Source organism: Anas acuta, chromosome W, assembly GCF_963932015.1.
Source record: "Anas acuta chromosome W, bAnaAcu1.1, whole genome shotgun sequence".
Taxonomy (NCBI): Eukaryota; Metazoa; Chordata; class Aves; order Anseriformes; family Anatidae; genus Anas; species Anas acuta.
In genome coordinates, this window is record NC_089016.1 from 8,696,374 (window position 1) to 8,715,409 (window position 19,036).

Genomic DNA, 19,036 nt, shown 5'->3' on the forward strand with positions numbered 1-19,036 from the left:
CAAGTGGCCTTTCCACTTTTCCAAAGATTATAAACCCTCTTTTTTCTCCTAAGCTCAAGCCACAATTCTCTGTTCAGCCAGGCTAGTCTTCTTCCCCGCCAGCTCGTCTTTGGGCACGTGGGGACAGACCGTTCCTGTGCCATTAAGATTTCCCTCTTGAAGAGCACCCAGCCTTCCTGGACTCCTCTGCCCTTCAGAACCACCTCCCAAGGGTCTCTACCAACCAGTGTCCTCAGCAGCACAAAGTCAGCCCTCCAGAAGTCCAATACAGTGGTTTTACTGGTCCCCTTCCTGGCCTCGCCATGAATAGAGAACTCCACCATTTCGTGGTCACTCTGCCCAAGACAGCTCCCAACAGTCACATCCTCCACCAGTCCTTCTCTATTTGTGAAGAGAAGGTCTAGTGGGGCGCCACCCCTGGTAGGTTCACTAACCAGCTGCGTCAGGAAGCTATCTTCCACGCTCTCCAGAAACCTCCTAGACTGCTTTCTCTGGGCTGTGTTGTGCTTCCAGGATATGTCAGGGAAGTTGAAGTCCCCCACGAGAACAAGCACTGAAGATTTTGCAACTTCTGTCAGCTGCCTGTAGAACTCCTCATCCGTCTCCTCATCCTGGTTTGGCGGTGTATAAAAGACCCTGACCAGGACGCTAGCCTTGTTGTCCCTGCCGATCCTAACCCAAAGGGACTCGACCTTGTCATTCCCAGCTTCGAGTTCTACAACATTGAAAGACTCTCTAATATAGAGAGACACACCACCACCCCTTCTGTGCTGCCTGTCCCTTCTGAAGAGCTTATAGCCAGTCATTGCAGCACTCCAGTCATGAGACTGGTCCCACCATGTCTCCGTGATGGCAACCAAATCGTAGCCTGCCTGCCACACGATGGCTTCCAGCTCCTCCTGTCATGCTAACCTCCAGCTCCTCCTTATCATGCTAACCAGGACTCCCTGATTGCCATCCATGAGCTAGTTCATTGACTGGAGAGCCAAGGTGTAGCTGTAGAACTTGGTAGCATGGTTTAGTGATGGACTTGTCAGTACTAAGGCAAAGTTGCATGACCTGGGTTACACATCCTTGAGCAGTGTAAGGCACAATGCAATTCTTTTTGTCTTTTGCATCTATAGCACAGGAAGCATGACTTTGCCCTATTCTATTGACCGGGCAAGTCTTTTCACATTACTCAATTTATGTTTCTGTGACTGGAAGGGGACAATTTCCTAAAAGAGGCCTAGCTCGTGGGTACAACTACAGCCACTTGAGGAAATATTTTCTTTACTTTTCTTCCAGAGTTTTCCACAGAAGACCCATGAGAGACCATGGATGTCCAGGTGTTTACTAATATTCAAACTGAATTTCTCAGATTCCAAAGGTTATTTTATTTTATTTTATTTTATTTTATTTTATTTTATTTTATTTTATTTTATTTTATTTTATTTTATTTTATTTTATTTTATTTTACTTTATTATATTTTTATTTATTTTAATATATTTTATTATTTATTTTGTTCCCAAAGAACACCTGACTTTTCTTAGAAAGAGTTTCATGTGCTGGGCTGGGCTGCAGTTACAGGGACAAAGACCACTGCTGGCAGTGGAGGTGTCAGACCTCCAGACTATGCTTTTCCTCCTGATGGATGTCTCCAAAGAAGTCACCCTGGATGAACAGCAATAGAAGAATGATGCTCAAAACTGAAATGCAGCAAAATTCAGCCTTTAAAAACAGAAAAAAATTGTATTAGGTGCTTTTGGAAATCTTCCTTCTTAAATACACCATGCAAGTTCTGCAATTAGCTGCACAAGGCATGAAGGATTGAAGAAAACTATGGAAGAGATGTTAGGAGTTTGTTCATTTTAATGAAGAAACGCTCCAGCACCTTCTGCCTTCTCCTCTGCAGGCTGTCCTATGCTGTCCCACACTTTGCCCTATTTCCTGGAGTCTGCAGAACCCCCTTCTCAGTTCACCACCTTGCTCTCATCCCTTGATTTCACCCATGTTTCGTCAACCCTCACTAGCTGTTCCTTGAAACACAAAGCCATGGTCTGATCAGAGGGTGACCTCTGGCACCACGGCTCAACGCTTTGAAGGACATTTCTTCTTCCTCATGGCCAATGTGTAACTTCCAAGGTACACTCCCTGGAAGTCTTAATCTCCTGCTCTTTCCTACTACTAATGGAAGCTCCGTCAGGATGGAACCATTCCTAAAAGGCATCCCAACCCATCAGGCTCCTTGCAGCCTGGCAGCCAACCAGACACGTGTCACCTCAGCAGCATCTTCCAAGCCATGGGCCTGCTGCTGGTCTTGCAGCTTCTTGGCTAGACACAGCCAAGCCTTGTGCCTCCTGCTCTCCAGTCATGGACTCAAGCTGAAGGGACAGGACAACCCATCTTGGTGCCTTCTTTCTGTCTGGGTCCTCCTGGGTATGAAGGCAGAGGGGATCCCACAGTCAGCATGCCAGCCAGGTGCCTTCTGCTGGCCTTCCAGGGCCACTGGCAGATGTCAGCCCAAAAGTCCATACCGAGGGAGAAGTCAAGGATGACCTGCCAGCTACAGACAGAAGAGACCTCACAGTCCCTTTCCATGACACGTTCCTGCTGCTGCCCTATCCACTGCAGAGACAGAAGTGACCTCACAGTCCCTGCCACAGTCACATTCCTCCTGCTGGGGCAGGAGATCCTGACGCAGAGCTGACCTCTCTAGTCCCTTAGAGACTAGGGCTCACTTTTCTGGATTAGAAATTTAGTAAATGTGTCGTTCTGCTTGTGGTGTCAGGTCTGTGGTTAGGCTATGGGAAAGCTTTGTGGAATAGTTTTTTGCTTTACATCTGCCTAGAAGTCTGGGTTTAATAGAGCATGTTAATGCTAGTATTGAAGGCAGGGATTAGGGTGAGCACAAGAGTAAAGGCAAGGGCGAAAGACTATGGGCTGAATTTTGCTTCATGGAACACTTTGAGTTCAAGCATTAGAATAGGGGATTCCTGTCAGGGTGTTGGAGTAGCATTTAGGTTTAGGCATTACTCTTTAAAACTCTTTAAAATTGGGTACTCTACAAATTGGTTACTCTTTAAAATTGGTTACTCTTTAAAATTGGCTAATGGCCTTACATCAATGTTTTAATTCAGTGTTAAAGCAGCATCAACATTACCTGCAGCCTCTTACCTCTACGAAATCGTTGTAGAGGATTGCTCACCCTCCTCCCTCCCTCTCTAGGTATGTCTGGATCAGGCCCTGGCTTTGTGTTTCATGGATTACTGAGGGCAGATTGAGAGACAACAGTCAAGGCAGGGAGGTGCTCAGGTGAGAGCAAGATGGGGAAGCGAGGTGGATATCTATGTCCTGCAGGGAAACAGGTGCAGACATGTGACAGTATCGGACAGCCTGTGGTGGTTATTGTCAAGGATCTTTTGCAAGATGAAAGCCCCCGACGGAGCCAACAGCTTTGTCTGCTGGGCTCTGGCCCTTGTGTCTGTCAGTGATGCCTATGAGGAGACACCTCATCCTTACAGCAGTAGGACCTCAGTGCCTCCTCAACCCCCTCCAGGAGCCTAGGAGATGTCCTCCTGTAGCCTTGTACTTGGCACTGCCCTTACCCACTGTGTGTTGACCCAGGAAGAGCCCTAAACCCCACTGGAGGGACAGGATCTCCCTTCCCAGAGGCTGGGGTCAGGGCCCGACTGTTGGACTTCATGGGACACATCATGGTTTCCTCAGTATCAGGGCCACCTTTCCTGGGCCTTGGTCTCCCCGTCATCACTGCCTGCCCTTTTCTGCTCTAACAAGTCCATGGGGAGGCCTTGACAATAATGTCCCTCAGTGGGACCGTTAGCACTGTGAGAGGCTTTGGAGTTTGCATCAGACTTGGACTGCTTGAGAAGCTGCTTCAGCCACCCAGATAAAGCTCCTCTGCCAGGCACAGCATTGCTGGGGGCACTGCATGCAGCTGGCATGGGGAGAGGAGAGAAGGGGGAGAGAGGTTCAGGGCAGCCTGGAATAGGAAGGCAGGGGAGAGCTGGCAGAGGGAGAAATCTTCCCAGCCACCTCCCCATGGTAAGTCTCTGGGTGCAGGGCAATGCTGCTGCACACCCTGCCAGGCTCTCCTGGAGCTGGCCCAGCCCTCAGCTGATGGGAGCTATCAGGAGGACGTTCGGTGTTGGAGTTGAAGGGCATGCAGGGCTTGTGTGCTGCAGGGTCAGCGTGCAGGGCCCGAGGGCTCCCTTCTCTTGAGGCCAGCTGCAGGCTGTGAAGCCGGGGATGCAGGCAGGGGTGGCCAGGGCTGTGGTGCAGAGCAGGGTCCCTGCTGTGCCCCAGAGGCTGTGTGCCGCGGCAGGGCCTCTGCTACCTGCCAGTCTCCACAATCAGCCTGCCTGGGGAGCTGCCCAGGGGCTGCAGGGAGAAGCTGTGGGTGGAAGGACCCCCCCTGGTACTGCAGGGCAGGGCAGGGTCCTGCTGCTGCCCAGAGCCTGCTGCCTGGGGCAGGCTGCTCACAGCCCCACACCTCCCCAGGGCACTGCACTGCAGAACTGCCCAGCAAGAGCTACCTGAAGGCAATGCACTTTTTAGAATCTGCTTCATTTTCCTGCCCATGTGCTGAGGCAGAAGGATGGTAATGGAGTAAGAATATCTTTAGTAGAGACAAAGGCTCCTTGAGCATTGCTGCTGCTCTGAGGCACCTCACACACCTCAGCATACAGACACCACCTTTGTTGTTTCTTAAGGAGTTATTTGACCTTCTCCTCTCCTGCAGGCAGGGACATGTCCTTGCCCAGTGGACTTCTCAGATCACTCAGGGTTCCCTTTTACCTGTCTACACCAGGACTGACTGCTGCAGAGCCCACAGCACAGCCCCCTGCTTCTTTTGGCACCCTCAGAGCACCAAGCAGAGGTAAGCCAAGCAGCTACAGAAAGCTCTTCCTGTGAAAGGAATGGGAAAGAGAATGTGTTCTGTGTGACTGTTCTATAAGATGTGCAAAGTATTTTGGTCAGAGAAGTCCTTAAATTTTACAATGTCGCTTCTTCTTTTGGACAGACTACCTTGCTCAGGGGCAATAAATGTGTAACAACAGCTCCATCACCGAGTTCCTCCTGCTGGCATTCACAGAAACACGGGAGCTGCAGGTCCTACACTTTGGGCTCTTCCTGGGCATCTACCTGGCTGCCCTCCTGGGCAACGGCCTCATCCTCAGCGCCGTAGCCTGCGACCACCGCCTCCACACCCCCATGTACTTCTTCCTCCTCAACCTCGCCCTCCTCAACCTGGGCTGCATCTCCACCACTCTGCCCAAAGCCATGGCCAATGCCCTCTGGGACACCAGGGCCATCTCCTATCATGGATGTGCTGTACAGCTCTTTTTTTTATTCTTCTTGATGTCAGTAGAGTACTGCCTTCTCACCATCATGGCCTATGACCGTTACATTGCCATATGCCAGCCCCTGCACTACGGGAGACTCCTGGGCAGCAGAGCCTGTGCCACCATGGCAGCAGCTGCCTGGGGCAGTGGCTTTCTCCACGCTGTGCTGCACATTGCCAATGCATTTTCATTGCCTCTCTGCTGTGGCAATTCCCTCAACCAGTTCTTCTGTGAAATGCCCAAGATCCTCAAGCTCTCCTGCTCAGACTCTTACCTAAGGGAAGTTCAACTTACTACAGTTACTGCTTTTCTATTGTTGGGGTGTTTTGTTTTCATTGCTCTGTCCTACGTGCAGATCTTCAGGGCTGTGCTAAGGATCCCCTCGCAGCAGGGACGGCAAAAAGCCTTTTCCACATGCCTCCCTCACCTGGCTGTGGTCTCCCTCTTTCTCAGCACAATTATTTTTGCCCACCTGAAGCCCCCATCTATTTTCTCCTCTTCCCTGGATGTTGTTCTGGCATTTCTGTACTTGGTGGTGCCTCCAGTAATGAACCCCTTCATCTACAGCATGAGGAACAAGGAGATCAAGGTTGCCATGTGGAAAGTGATGACTGGGTGTTTTTCTTGACCAATATATTGCCTGCCTTTTTCTGTAAACCACTTGTAATTTTATTCATGATAGGTGAAGCCAGTGGGTATTATGTTCTTGTGTTGTCATGGTAGTTTTTTTTTTATTCTCAATTTTATTTTATTGGATGTTTTCCACAAAGAAATATAATTCTTCATTTTGCTTGAGTATTTAAATGAATTAAAGTGCCTTTTTTGTCTTATATCCTTCCTCTGAGACGTTTCCTGTGGCTGCAGAGGCAGTGCCTGTGTGCAGAGGTGGAGGGGAAAAGAGTAATGGCCCAGCAGTCCAGCCCGAGAGCACTAGCGCTGGGTCCATGCAGAGCTGCTCTCCTGCCACTGCCACCCTCTCCTGCTGAGCCCTGCTGGCAGAGTAAGGCCTGGCTGCTCCTGTAGCTTGGTGCCAGTGCTGCTATGGGGCTGTGCTGGGACTGCAGGCAGGGACAGGCAGTGGGCACATGAGTGACACAGCTGGCCTCCAGAACAGCATTTCCCTCCTAAAAGGGCTGTGCCTGAAGGCTCACGTCATCTTTCGGAGTTGCTGTCACATCAGAACGTTCTCAAAGAGAGTCCCGAAGGCTCCCTGGCACATAGGATGTGCTGGGAGAAGAGCAGGGCCTGTCCAGGTGCAGGAGATACACAGAAACAGAAACCCTTTGCTGCTGCTGCTACCTGCAGGCACATCGTATGCACATGGGGGGAGGAACAAGAGCAAGCACAAAGGCCATCGGCTATCCCTAGGGGTGTCATGAAGGCCAGTGGGGCAGAGTGTCCTCAGGATCATTCTTCCTGAAAGTAACAACCATGGGGCATCTGCCTGAATAGCAGAGAATAGTCCAGGGGGAAGGCACCTTCAGATACCATCTAGTCCAAAGTGCAAGACCTGAACGCAGCTCTGCAATGTGTTTCCTTGAACCCTCAAGGTCCCTGTGCCCATTTCTCATGCTTTGGGACATCTCAGAGGAGGACAGAGCAAGGTGATGCACCCACCACAGGGCTGAGGTGCCTCCCAGCCTCTGGCAGTGGCTGCAGGAGCCAGAGGGACCCTGCAAGTGCTGCAGTGCACTGCCTGTATTTGTGTAAGGCAGGGACTAGTGTCTCTGTGCAGACCAGTGTAGATGAGCAGTGCACCAGGCCAGCTCAGATATGGGCACCTCACAGAGCCTTGACCATTTCTCTGTGTAGAACTCCAGTAATTATCCCCAGTGTTCCCATGAGATTTTTGTCACCCTCCTTGCACAGGTTCATTGCAAATGCCTCTCTCTGACAGGTCATTCTACTCTGCCTTTTGGACTGGTGGTGACAGCAAACTGGTGGCTGTTGGTGACAGCCAACATGGCTTCACACAGGGCAGATGGTGCCTGACAAACCTGGTGGCCTTCTACGATGGGCTTAAAGCATTGGTGGAGAGGGGAAGAGCACCTCACATCGTGAACTTTGACTTGTGCAAATCATTTGACACTGTCCCACACGATAGCCTTGTCTCTCAATTGAAGAGACATGGGTGTGATGGATGGATCACCTGGTGGGTGAGGAATTGTCTGGATGGTCACCCTCAAGGAGCTGGAGTCTACAGCTCAATGTCCAAGTGGAGGTCAGTAAAGAGTGGTGTTCCTCAGGGGTCAGTATTGGGGCCAGCACTGTTTAACACTTTGTCAGTGACATGGACAGTGTGACTGAGTGCAGTCTCAGTGAGTATGCTGATGACACCAAGCTGGGTGGTGCAGTCAATACACTGAAGGGAAGGGATGATATACAGATGGACCTGGACAGGCTTGAGAGATTTTCCTGTGGGAACCTCATGAGGTTCACAAAGGCCAAGTGCAAGGTCCTGCAGCTGGACTGGGGCAATCCAAAGCACAAATACCAGCCGGGTGGAGAATGGATAGAGAGCAGCTTTGAGGAGAAGGACCTGGAGTGTTGGTGGATGAGAAGCTCAACCTGTGACGGCAATGTGAGTTTGCAGCCCAGAAAGCCAACTGTATTCTGGGCTACATCAAAGAAGTTTGGCCCAAAGGTTGAGAGAGGTCATTCTCTCACTCAACTCTGCTCTTGGAAGACCCCTCCTGGATTACTGCATTCAGCTCTGGGACCCCAAACTCAGGAAGGACATGGAAGTATTAGAGGTAGTCTAGAAGAGGCCAAAAACAGGATAGAGAGGCTGGGGCACCTTTTCAATGAAGACTGGCTGAGAAAGGTGGTTCTCTTCAGCCTGGAGAGACCCTATTGCAGCCTTCCAGTACCTAAAGGGGGCCTTTAGGTAATGTTTTAAAACTAAAAGAGGGTGCTTTAAAATTAGGAATAAGGAAGACATTCTTTCCTTTGGGGGGGGTGGTCAATGGAACCCAGAGAAGTTGTGTCAACCCATCCCTTGCCCCTTCGTGGCCAGAAGCCTCCCATGCCAAACCACGATGGACACCCCCCCTGCAAAGTTGCTGTTTAACCTCATCTTTTCTGCATGGGGCCTCCTCTGCACCGCAGAACCCAATCTCAGCTCCTACTTTGCCACAAGTGCTCTGCATGGGCGCTACAGGCCCTAACTCTATGGGATTCTGTGATTCTATGATATGATGCTGCCTCAGGTGCGCTGCCATGGTAGCCATTGGCACCTGCTGTTCTTCAACCCTCAGCAAACCCACATCAGAAGGATTCTGTGGAAGGCCAAGCAAGGTAGACAACTGTTTACTGTCCCCAGTCTTGAAGGCAGCGATGCCAAAGCCCCACTGGTGGTGCCCTCTGGAACTTTGATTGTAATTCTATTTGGGACTTAGTCATTTATTACAAGAGGGAACTTCAAAGTTTACAAATTTTTAAGCGAATAGAAGTAAGCAAACAGCATTGGGTGCGCCAGGAGTCTCTGCTCCACCAAGACACACACCAGTTACATCAAGCGGCTGGTTTGTATGCTCCTAGGCTAATACATATTTATTACTACTTCTAGTAAAGGCAGGGTTATTATAATTAGTTCCCAGAATCCGAACCCTCTCACTGGCACGTGAGTATCACTCTCCAGTGGTCCCTCTGGGGGGTCTCTCATGCTGAAGGCTCATAGTCTTCCTCCCAGGCTTTTTTCTTTTCCTTCTCCTTTGTCCATCCTGGCCAAATGTCAGAGACTTGTGCAGCATCCCATGCAAGCTTTCTCTTTCAGTTGTCCTTCAGCTTTCCCCTTCTCCTTAATCTCTTGGCCAGATACAGAGACTAGTGTAGTGTCCCATGCAATAGTCACAATAGTTAGCAGTTATTCTGAACCCCCCCCCCCAAGATATCAGAGACTCAAGGTTTACCCTTCAAGCCCTCTATTGACACAAATTGCTGAAACATTCCTTACACTCTCCTGAAGCAGTCTACTCCGAGGATGAACATAACCTCCAGGCCAGTCCCAATGGGTTGTTTTTGCCATTCCTCCCCAGTTAGACTCACTTCAGCCTCCAAGACAGTTAACTCTTGGGATCCCCCTGTCACTCCAGAAATATAGGTGGGTTCTACCTCTTTAAGTCTTGATGGCGTTAGGGTACACTGTGCACCAGTGTCCAGTATAGCCTGATACATTTGTGGGTCTGATGTGCCAGGCCATTAAATATACACAGTCCAGTAAACCCAATTGTCCCTTTCCTCCCTGTGTCCCCCTGGCTGGAAGCAAGACCCCTCTAGTCCTGCTCATAGTATTCATTACTGTGTCTGGTAGATGGCCCACTGGAAACATGTCCCACTATGGCATTGTCACCCCATGTGGCAGGGGAGAAGGCGATGACAGCCAAGGGACGCATCTGGGTGTGGAAGGTGGGGTCCAGCAGAGACAAGGAGTCAAGACGGTGTGGACAACACCAGGAGAAGCATCCCAAGGGGTGGTGCTGCTGGTGAGGACACGTTTGTGCCAGCAGCCTGAGTGGGCAGCAGCTGTGCGCTGGTGAGGGGAGGCCAGGAAGCGCATGCCAAGAGTGCTCCTGCCAGCAGAGACAAGGCCGGGGCCGGGGCTGAGGCCAAGGGGAGAGGCAGGTCCAGGGCAGGGGGCTGCAAGGACCATGTTGAGCTCCCTGCCCCAGCAGCAACCGCACTGGCCCTCAGCAGATGTGCTGGATGGCACGCACTGGGAGGTGCTAGCGTGCATCAGAGAGCTGCAAGGAGGGCGCTGGAGAGGGCCGGGGCAAGGCGGGCAGCAGATCCCCATGCAGGGGCTGGCTGGCCCTGGACGCTCCATGAGTGCGTTGCAGGTCCTGGCAGGCTGCAGTGAGGGGGCAAATGCCCTGGGCCCCCTTTCTGCTTTGACCAGGCCAGCAAGGGCCCAGAGCAGCCTCCTCTCCCCTGCCCCTGCAGCTCTGGGCTCCCTTCACACAGTTCTGGCTCTGCAGGACCAAGCCCTGCTGGGAGCCCTCCCCTGCATGCTCCCACCACTCCCTGACGCTGCTGTTGCCCTTTGCCAGGCAATGCCCAGCCCAACCCAGCAGCCCAGGCTGGGCTGGCCCCAGGGCAGTGCCCACTGCAGGCTGCTGCAGGGCTCTGGGCACGGCCACCACAGCCCCAGCCCCTTGCAAGGCACCTCAGCTGCTGGGACAAAAGTGGCTCTGGGCCTCCCCAGCAGTCCCCAGGCTGGGGCCAGCCATGGCTCAGGAGATGGAGGTCCATGAAGCTGCAGGAGCCCTGGTCTCTTGCCTGGAGGATCCCCAGCACAGAGTATCTGTGTCCCACAGGGCCAGCACAAGAGGCCTGGCCCAGGCACAGAGCAGCTCCAGATTCCAGTCGGTGAAGCTCCAGATTGCCCCACTGAGTAGTGATGGGCAGCCCCAATGGCCAGCTGAGCTATTCCTAAATGTGACAGCAGTGCTTTTGGTCTTGAGCCCCTTCTCCATTGGGAGAATGAGATGGGATCTGAGAGCTGTGAATATCTAATGGCTTCTTTATTGTCTTTATCTACACTGGAAGATTGGTTCTTGAAGTACCGTAGATGACTAGGTCAAAATAAAAATCAATATGTAGGAAGATAAGAAGAAATTCCCTTAAATTAAAATAATACTTTCACATGTTAAAAAATAAAAATAAAAAAAAAATAAAAATAAATCAGAAAATATTTTGTGAGATATTCACTCAGTATTTTTAGGCTGGTGAGCATATTAATGATTCTTAAGAAGTATGTATGAAAGTAATTTCCTGAGAGCATTTTTCAGTTCCTGGTTCCTCATGCTGTAGATTATGGGATTCACTGCCGGAGGCATCACTACGTACAAAAATGCCACCACCAGGTCTAGGGATGGGGAAGAAATGGAGGGAGGCTTCAGGTAGGCAAACAAACCAGTGCTGACAGTCATAGAGACCACAGCCAGGTGAGGGAGGCACGTGGAAAAGGCTTTGTGCCGGCCCTGCTCAGAGGGCATCCTCACCACCGCTCTAAAGATCAGCATATAGGACACCACAATGTAAACAAAACAAAGAAATACTAAAGAAAGAGTAAAGACAAGTGCCCCAACTTCCCTCAGGTAGGCATCTGAGCAGGAGAGCTTGAGGATCTGGGGGATTTCACAGAAGAACTGGTCCACAGCATTGCCTTGGCCGAGGGGCAGGGAAAATGTGTTGGCCATGTGCAGGACAGCGTTGAGAAAGCCACTGCCCCAGGCAGCTGCTGCTATCTGGGCACAAGCTCTGCTGCCCAGGAGGCTCCCATAGTGCAGGGGCTTGCAGATGGCAACGTAGCGGTCGTAGGCCATGACAGTGAGAAGGGAATACTCTGCTCCAATGAAGAATACGAAAAAGAGGACTTGTGCAACACATCCTTGATAGGAGATGGCCCTGGTGTCCCACAGGGAGTTGGCTGTTGCTTTGGGGACAGTGGTGGAGATGCAGCCCAGGTTGAGGAGGGCGAGGTTGAGGAGGAAGAAGTACATGGGAGTGTGGAGGCGGTGGTCGCAGGCTACGGCGGTGAGGATGAGGCCGTTGCCCAGGAGGGCAGCCAGGTAGATGTCCAAGAAGAGTGCGAAGTGCAGGAGCTGCAGCTCCCGCTTGTCTGCAAATGCCAGAAGGAGGAACTCACTCACAGTGCTGACGTTGGGCATTTGCTGACATTAAACACAGCTGTCTGTTGAAGACGATAAGGCAGAACAAGTTAGTACACACTTCTCTGAGGGAGACTTATTACAAGCCTTAGAGCACCCCCAGCCCGAGCATTTGTTTGCAGGAGAACCTTTCTGCAGCTTTCTTGCTTGAGCTCCAGCTGGTGCTGGCTGATAGTGGCACTGGGAGCAGGGGCTGCTGTGGGCTCCAGAGGAGTCCTTCCTGCTGTGCTGCAGGATGGAAGCAGGAAGATGGGAGAAACTCAAGTGCCGTCCACTTGTCACATCCATGAGCTTTTCAGTGTTGTTGTCAACAACCCAATGCAGAGCAGACCTGCAGGTATTTTATTTTTTTTTTGCCCCTCCCCTTTTTTTTTTTTTTTAATTTAGCTTTCAATAACACTTCTAATGCTTATGACAGGTGTTGGATGCTTGAACTCCCTTACATTACCTGTGCACTCCCAGAGAAATCCTGTGGGTGCCAGGAGGCAAAGGGACCGTGCCTTGGTGAAGACTGAGCAGTGCAGCTCTGTCACTTTTGTTATTCCTCTGAGCTACAGGACCATCCCACTCTGGTGTTTCCCTGAGGAAAAAAACAAACAAACAAACAAACAAAAAACATTAGATGGCTGCTAATTGAGGAGAGCCACAGCAAGCCAGAAGGAGCTTGAGAGCTTCTCCTCGTCTGGGCTCTGCCTGCTGTGCTGGCCATGCCTGCCCCACAGCCCATGGGGTGCAGGGGGAGAGGAAGCCAGGGAGGGACTGCTCCAGGAGAAGGCATCTGCACTGCAGGGCATGGCCACGAGGTGCCCGAATCCCCCCTTCCACAGCGTTTCTGGCAACAGCTCCTTCTGGCCGCCTGCCCCTCTCTCTGCTGCCTGCAGCTGTTCCTGCCGGGAGCTGCTGATCTGCGCCCACCTCTTCTTTCCCCCTGCCCATGCTCACAGACCCCATCCCACGTGGCTGTGCTCAGCGCTGCCCTGCAGCACCCTGCCACCAACAGGACCCTGTCAAGGGGCACCTCCATGGCTACGGGATAGCTGACAGAGAGCCTGGCATGGGCGGCCATGGCAGGGTGTTCTGGGCTGACCGGGGGCACCTGGCTTAGGGCACTCCAAGGGGCTTCTGCCAGACGTCCTCACCTCTCAGTGCAATCCAGCAGGACTCTCAAAGCCTACTGCATTGCCCACTGCCCTCCCAGAAACAAGACCCAGGAGGAGACCCTTCCAGGACCTGCAGCTATATGGCCTTGCAGCCAGACGCTTACCTCGTCAAGGGCTGTGCAGATTTCTCCTGCGGTCAGCGCTCAGCATCCTCCCACTCCCAACTGCCTCCAAGCCCTCTCTCCTTCTCTCCTCTCCCCATGCCAGCTGTTGTCAGAGCCCCCAGCCCTGTTGCACTGTGCAGAGGAGCTGCTCCTGGGCAGAGCTGTCTCTCTGCACCAGGGCCTCTTGCCAGGAGCTCTCTCTGTCCCAGGAGCCCGGCCCAGCTCAGCAACCCAAGGCATTGTAATTACTTCTCTGGGGGCTTTGATGATGAGCCCACAGACCTCAAGCACTAAGAGACAATTGAAGACATCTCTCCAGAAGTCCATGTCAGATGTATATTTCCTGGAGTGTCCCCCTGATGGCCAGCACTGACACAGCTCCCCCTTGGAGCTCGTTAGAATAGAACAGTGGAGGCAGTGAGGACAAGGAGACAAAAACAGTGTGAAGGTGACACTGAGGTGTAGACAAAGTGGATGCGTTTCACCAAGCACAAGGGTCAAACCTTGACACCCTGCCTCTGGGAGAGAGAACCTTTCCCTTTACACCTTGCTCAGGGCTCTTCCTGGGGCAGTAGGAGATGGGGATGTGCATTGCCAAGTTCAGGAGAATGGTACGACCCCTTCCTGGTTCATGGGTAGGGGCAAGGAGACAATGAGGCCCTGGTGCTCTCTCCTCGTAGGTCTCACTGGCAGAGACAACAGCCATAGCTATAGACACAAAGACCTGGGTCCTGTTGGGGCTTTCAGCCTTTCCATAGCCCTAGCTCCTCTCCAAATCAGGATATTGTAGGGACTCCCGTGTACCTCTTTACCGGCTAGCTGTAGACACTTTTCCATGTGGTGTCACACTGGATGTGAGCTGAGTCTGACAATCCAGATCTTCTTGGTGGCTATGCTCCTCATAAGGCAGCTCTGTAGGAAGCTGGCCTGGTTCCTGGTGAGCAGGCACTACTGCTCGTATGGCATCCCTTGTGGTGCCCTGGGCACTGCTCACTCAGCACAGTCCCAGTCTGCCCTGATGTGTGGGGTTCCTCTTCCTCCAGTGCAGGAATGGGCTCTTCTCCTTCTCAATGTCAAGAAGTTTGTATAGGGAAAATCCTGCAGTTCTCAAGGTTTCTCTGGACAGATGCCACATTCTGTCAGCTGTTAATATCTGCAGGGAGATGTCTCATTCTAATTGTGCTCTCACAAGATAACAGTATCAGCAGTTGTAGGAGAGTGTGAACAGTAGAGGAGTAACTAGTTAAATGGAGCTGCAGACCAGGCTCACAGAAGGGTAGAGGATGGAAGGTTGCCCAGTTCCATTTTTTCTGTGCTTCTCATGTATGCTATCATTTTCTCTGAAGCCCTGTCATTTTCTCTGGAGTCCTAAATGTTGTTAGGCTGTGCAAAGAAAAAAAATTAGAATGGCCAAAACCCAGCTGGAGCTCAATATGTCTATTACTGTTAAAGACAATAAAAATGGTTTTTGTTTGTTTGTTCGTTTGAATTAAAAGAGATGATGAAAAGGCTGAGGTACTCAGTGCATTCTTTACCTCAGTGTTTTGCAGCAAGACCAGTAGCTACCCTGATACTCTCCCCCTGAGCTGGTAGATAAGGACCTCGAACAGAATGAAGCTCTCATAATCCATGAGGAAATGGTTAGAGAACTGCTACTCCACCCAGATATGCAGACGTATAGGGGACTAGATGGGATCCACCCATTGGTACTGAGGGAGCTGGCAGAAGTGCTCACCAAGCCATTTTCCATCATTTTTCAGCAGTCCTGGCTATCAGGGGAGGTCCCTGTCAACTGTCAACTAGCAAATATGATGGATATCTACAAGAAGAGACAGAAGGATGATCCGAGAACTACAGGCCTGTCAGTCTGACCTCTGAGCCAGGGAAACTCATGGAGCAGATTATCTTGAGTACCATCACACAACAGGACAACCAGCTGATCAGGCCCTTTGATAAACCCAGTTGGGTTTATCAAAGCAGGACCTGCTTGACAAATCAGATCTAAATCTATGAGAAGGTGATGTGCTCAGTGGACAAGGGAAAGGCTGTGGATGTGGTCTACCTAAACTTCAAAAAGGCTTTTGAAACGATTTGCCACAGCATTCTTCCAGAGGATCTGGCTGCTTAAGGCCTGGAAAGAATTACGTTTCAATGGGTTAAAAACTGGCGGTGTGGCTGGCTCCAAAGATTTGTGGTGAATGGATATTAACGTAGCTGAGGGTGAGAGCAAGGCCAGTTTATAGACCTGTGCCAGGTCTATAAACCAAAGCTAAACCAAGGAAAGCATGTCCTGATAAAGCAAACGAAAGCATGGCCAGGGAAGGGAAAGCTGAGCAAGGAAAAGCAAAGCAAAGCAAAGCTAAGCTAAGCAAAGGAAAGCATGGCCCCATAAAGCAAAACAAAGCAAGGCCAGGGAAGGCAAAGCTGAGCAAAGGAAAGTAGCACCAGGAAAAGCAAAGCATAACCAGGGAAGACAAAGCAAACAAAGCAAAGCAAAGCAGTTTGAGGCAAGGCAAAGCACAGCAGGGGTAGGAAAAGCAAAGCAGTGCCAGGTCTATAACCCAAAACTAAACCCAGGAAAGCATGGCCAGGGAAGGCAAAGCTGAGCAAGTCAAAGCAGAGCAAGGGAACGTAGCACAAGGAAAAGCAAAGCAATGCCAGTAAAGAAACAGCAAAACAATCTGAGGCAAAACAAAGCAAAGCTGGGGCAAGAACAGGAGAGAAAAGGAGGTATGGAAAAGCAGAACTGCCAGGAAGAGCAAAGCAAAGCAGAGCAAGGACAAAACAAAGAGAAGCAAAGCGAACGTAGCGAGCTGGCGGCCAGCCCTCCTTTGGGTTCCAAGTGCCTGTTGGGGGGAGACCGGAGGGCTCCAGGTTGTGTGCAGGTGGCAGCCAGACTTGGACAGTGGCTGTACCCTGATCGGATGCAATGCGGATGAAAGCTGAGCAAGACAAGGAAAAGCCCTGCTAGGCATAGGGAAAAGCAGTGACCACCAGGGCCTGGAAAAGCAAAGCACGGCCTGTAAAAACACATCAGATAGGTCCAACATGAAAACAAATCATGCAAGGCACATGAAATAAATAAATAAATAAATACATTAAAAAAAAAAGGAAAACGAATAAAAGATGAAAGGCAAAGCAAAGCAGAGCAAAGCAAAGCTAAACAAAGGAAAACATGGTCTGATAAAGCAAACGAAAGCAAGGCCAGGGAAGACAAAGCAGAGCTAAGGAAAAGCAAAGCAAAGGAAAGTAGCACAAGGAAATGCAAAGTATTTCCAGGAGAGAAAGAGCAAAACACTCTGAGGCAAAGCAGGGGCAAGAACAGCAGAGGAAAGGAGGTATGGGAATGCAAAACTGTGCCTGGATGAGCAAGGCAAAGCGGAGCAAGGCAAAATAAAGGGAAGCAAAGCGAACGTAGCGAGCTGGCGGCCAGCCCTCCTTTGGGTTCCAAGTGTCTGTGGGGGGGAGACCGGAGGGCCCTCATGTTGTGTGCAGGTGGCAGCCAGACTTGGACAGTGGCTATACCCTGATCGCCCTCTCCCCAGCATCCTTCACATCTCCTGGTGCACCGTGAAGTTGGGCAAGAACCATGTCTTGCTTTAGCTGTTTATTTCTTTATTGTTGCCTTTCTTTTACCGTAGCTGTGTGAATCGTTTTTACTTACATGCTGGGTAACATCTCCAGGCCTGCTGCCCCCTCGTGCCAGTTCTGAGGGAACAGTCGCTGGGCTGCGGGGAGGCCAAGCTCTGTGTCTGACGGTTTATGTGTTCGTAATTATACCGCTCGACTCAGCATCAAAATCAGCGGGACGGTCTCCGAGAGAAGCCTAGCACAGCACAGGAGAGCAGAGCAATGCGGATGGAAGCTGAGCAAGGCAAGGCAGAGCCCTGCTAGGGAAACGACGGCGGAGTTGGTTCCCGGCCGGCATGTATTCCCCGGCTCGGGGGGGCCGCGGGCGCCTTGTACAAGCGCTGCGGACAGCAGCCGCCAGGTCTACCCGGCTGCGGTCGCCATGTTTGTTTAGCCGGCGGCGACCTGTAGGGGTCGCTGCAGGTCCGGCCGCGAGAACGGCGTCTGGGGCTGCCCGGCAACGACGGGAGCGCTTGCGCGAGCGCGTTTGCGAAGGCTCCCGTCCGCCAGTCAGTCGAGCGGTTCCCGAGCGGTTCTGATCGCGCGGAAAGCGTCGGAAATTCCCGGAAAGGTCCGAAAGGACCCGAAAGAGTTCGAAAAGTGCCGGAAGGGCCCGCTCGAAAAGCGGAGGAAGGCGGGCAGGAGGTGTTGGTTCCCGGCCGGCAGGTCTCCAAGTGTCCTCCTGAGGTTGCCAGGTCTACCGTACCCCCCCGTCGCCTCGTCTCCCGGTCCTCCTGCAGCCACCTGGTGTGCCCGCGTCCTTCCACGGCCGCCTGGTCTCCCCGTAGCTTTCTGCGGCCGCCAGGTCTACCCGGCCGCGGTCGCCATGTTTGTTTTGCCGGTTGGCGACCTGTAGGGGTCGCTGCAGGTCCGGCCGCGAGAACGGCGTTGGGGTCTGCCCGGCAGCGACGGGAGCGCGCGCGCGCGCGCGTTTGCGAAGGCGCGCGCCCGTCGGTCGGTCGAGCGGTTCCCGAGGGGTTCCGATGGCGCGGAAAGCGTCGGAAATTCCCGGAAAGGTCCGAAAAAGCCCGAAAAGGTCCGAAAAGTGCCGGAAGGGCCCGCTCGAAAAGCGAAGGAAGGCGGGCCGGCGGTGTTGGTTCCCGGCCGGCGGGCCTCCCCGTGTCCTCCTGAGGTTGCCAGGTCTACCCGCGCGAAGGAGTTTGCCGACGATCGGGCAGAGGGAACGGCGGCCAGGTCTACCGCGTCTCCGACGGGACTTTGGGGCCCGCCGTGGGGCTGGAGGTAGACTAGCAGCTCGTGCCACGGCTCGGAAGGTGTGGTAGGCGTCGCTGTTTCTCTGTGCCTCCAGTTAGGTCGAGGTAAAAGTCGGTTGCGCTCGGGTGCCTCGCCGCGGTAGCCTGGAAAAGGACCCGCGTCGTTTCCGAGGCAAGGACTTTTCTGTCCGTCTATAGGAGAGAGTGAGGACTCTGCTCCGCCAGCGGTGCCGAGCGAGCGCTTGGGGCTTGGAGAGCCGGCGCGCGAGCGAGAAGGGGGCGCGCGCGTGCGAGTCGCCGGAGAAGCAGCAACGAGCCGCGAGCTCAGAGCTGTGGAGAGAGAGAGAGAGCGGCCAGAAGCCGGCGGGCGGTCCGCCGGCGCCCGAACGCGTCTGTCCGGGGGCGTCCCCGGCTGCTTGTGTGGGTCCCGGAGGCTCGGAAGGCGAAAGAGGGGGGACCCCGCGGATTGTCACGGCCGAGGCGGCGGCGCCTCCGGCTCCCGACGATGCACCTCACGTCACCCGCACGCAGGCGCCCGTCGAGGCGTTCCTCGGGCACGTCGGAGAGGCTTCCCGGCGGGTCGGTTCCTCTCAGGGCCGATGTTCAGGTCGGCGCGAGCACCTCTCGCGGACGTTGCTCCAGCACACCCGCACGCACGCACGCACGCGACGCTGTTCGCTGCTCTTTTTTTTTTTTTTTTTTTTTTTTTTTTTTTCCGATCGATGAGGCCACTCGGGTCGCGTCGGACAGGGCCCCCGGCGGGCCGGCTCTTCCGCGCTCCCCTGTCCCGGGGGAGCCGCGGCGGTGTCCGGTGTTCAGGCACGGGCGGTCTCCTGTCCAGCTCGCTTCCCGTCGCAGGTGAGGCGCTGCCTCGCTCGGGGCGAGAGCGGCGGCGGCGGTTAGGGCGCGTG

General features: G+C 52.8%; 1 long non-coding RNA gene across 1 annotated transcript; it reads right to left on the reverse strand.

The window, feature by feature from the left end:
- Window positions 1-11,869: 11,869 nt before the first annotated feature.
- LOC137847198 (uncharacterized) lies at window positions 11,870-15,540 on the reverse strand. The gene is made up of 3 exons (XR_011090849.1): window positions 13,282-15,540; window positions 12,466-12,597; window positions 11,870-12,040 (listed from the first exon to the last, which is right to left on the reverse strand). It is a non-coding gene; the product is annotated as an uncharacterized lncRNA (long non-coding RNA).
- Window positions 15,541-19,036: the final 3,496 nt, after the last annotated feature.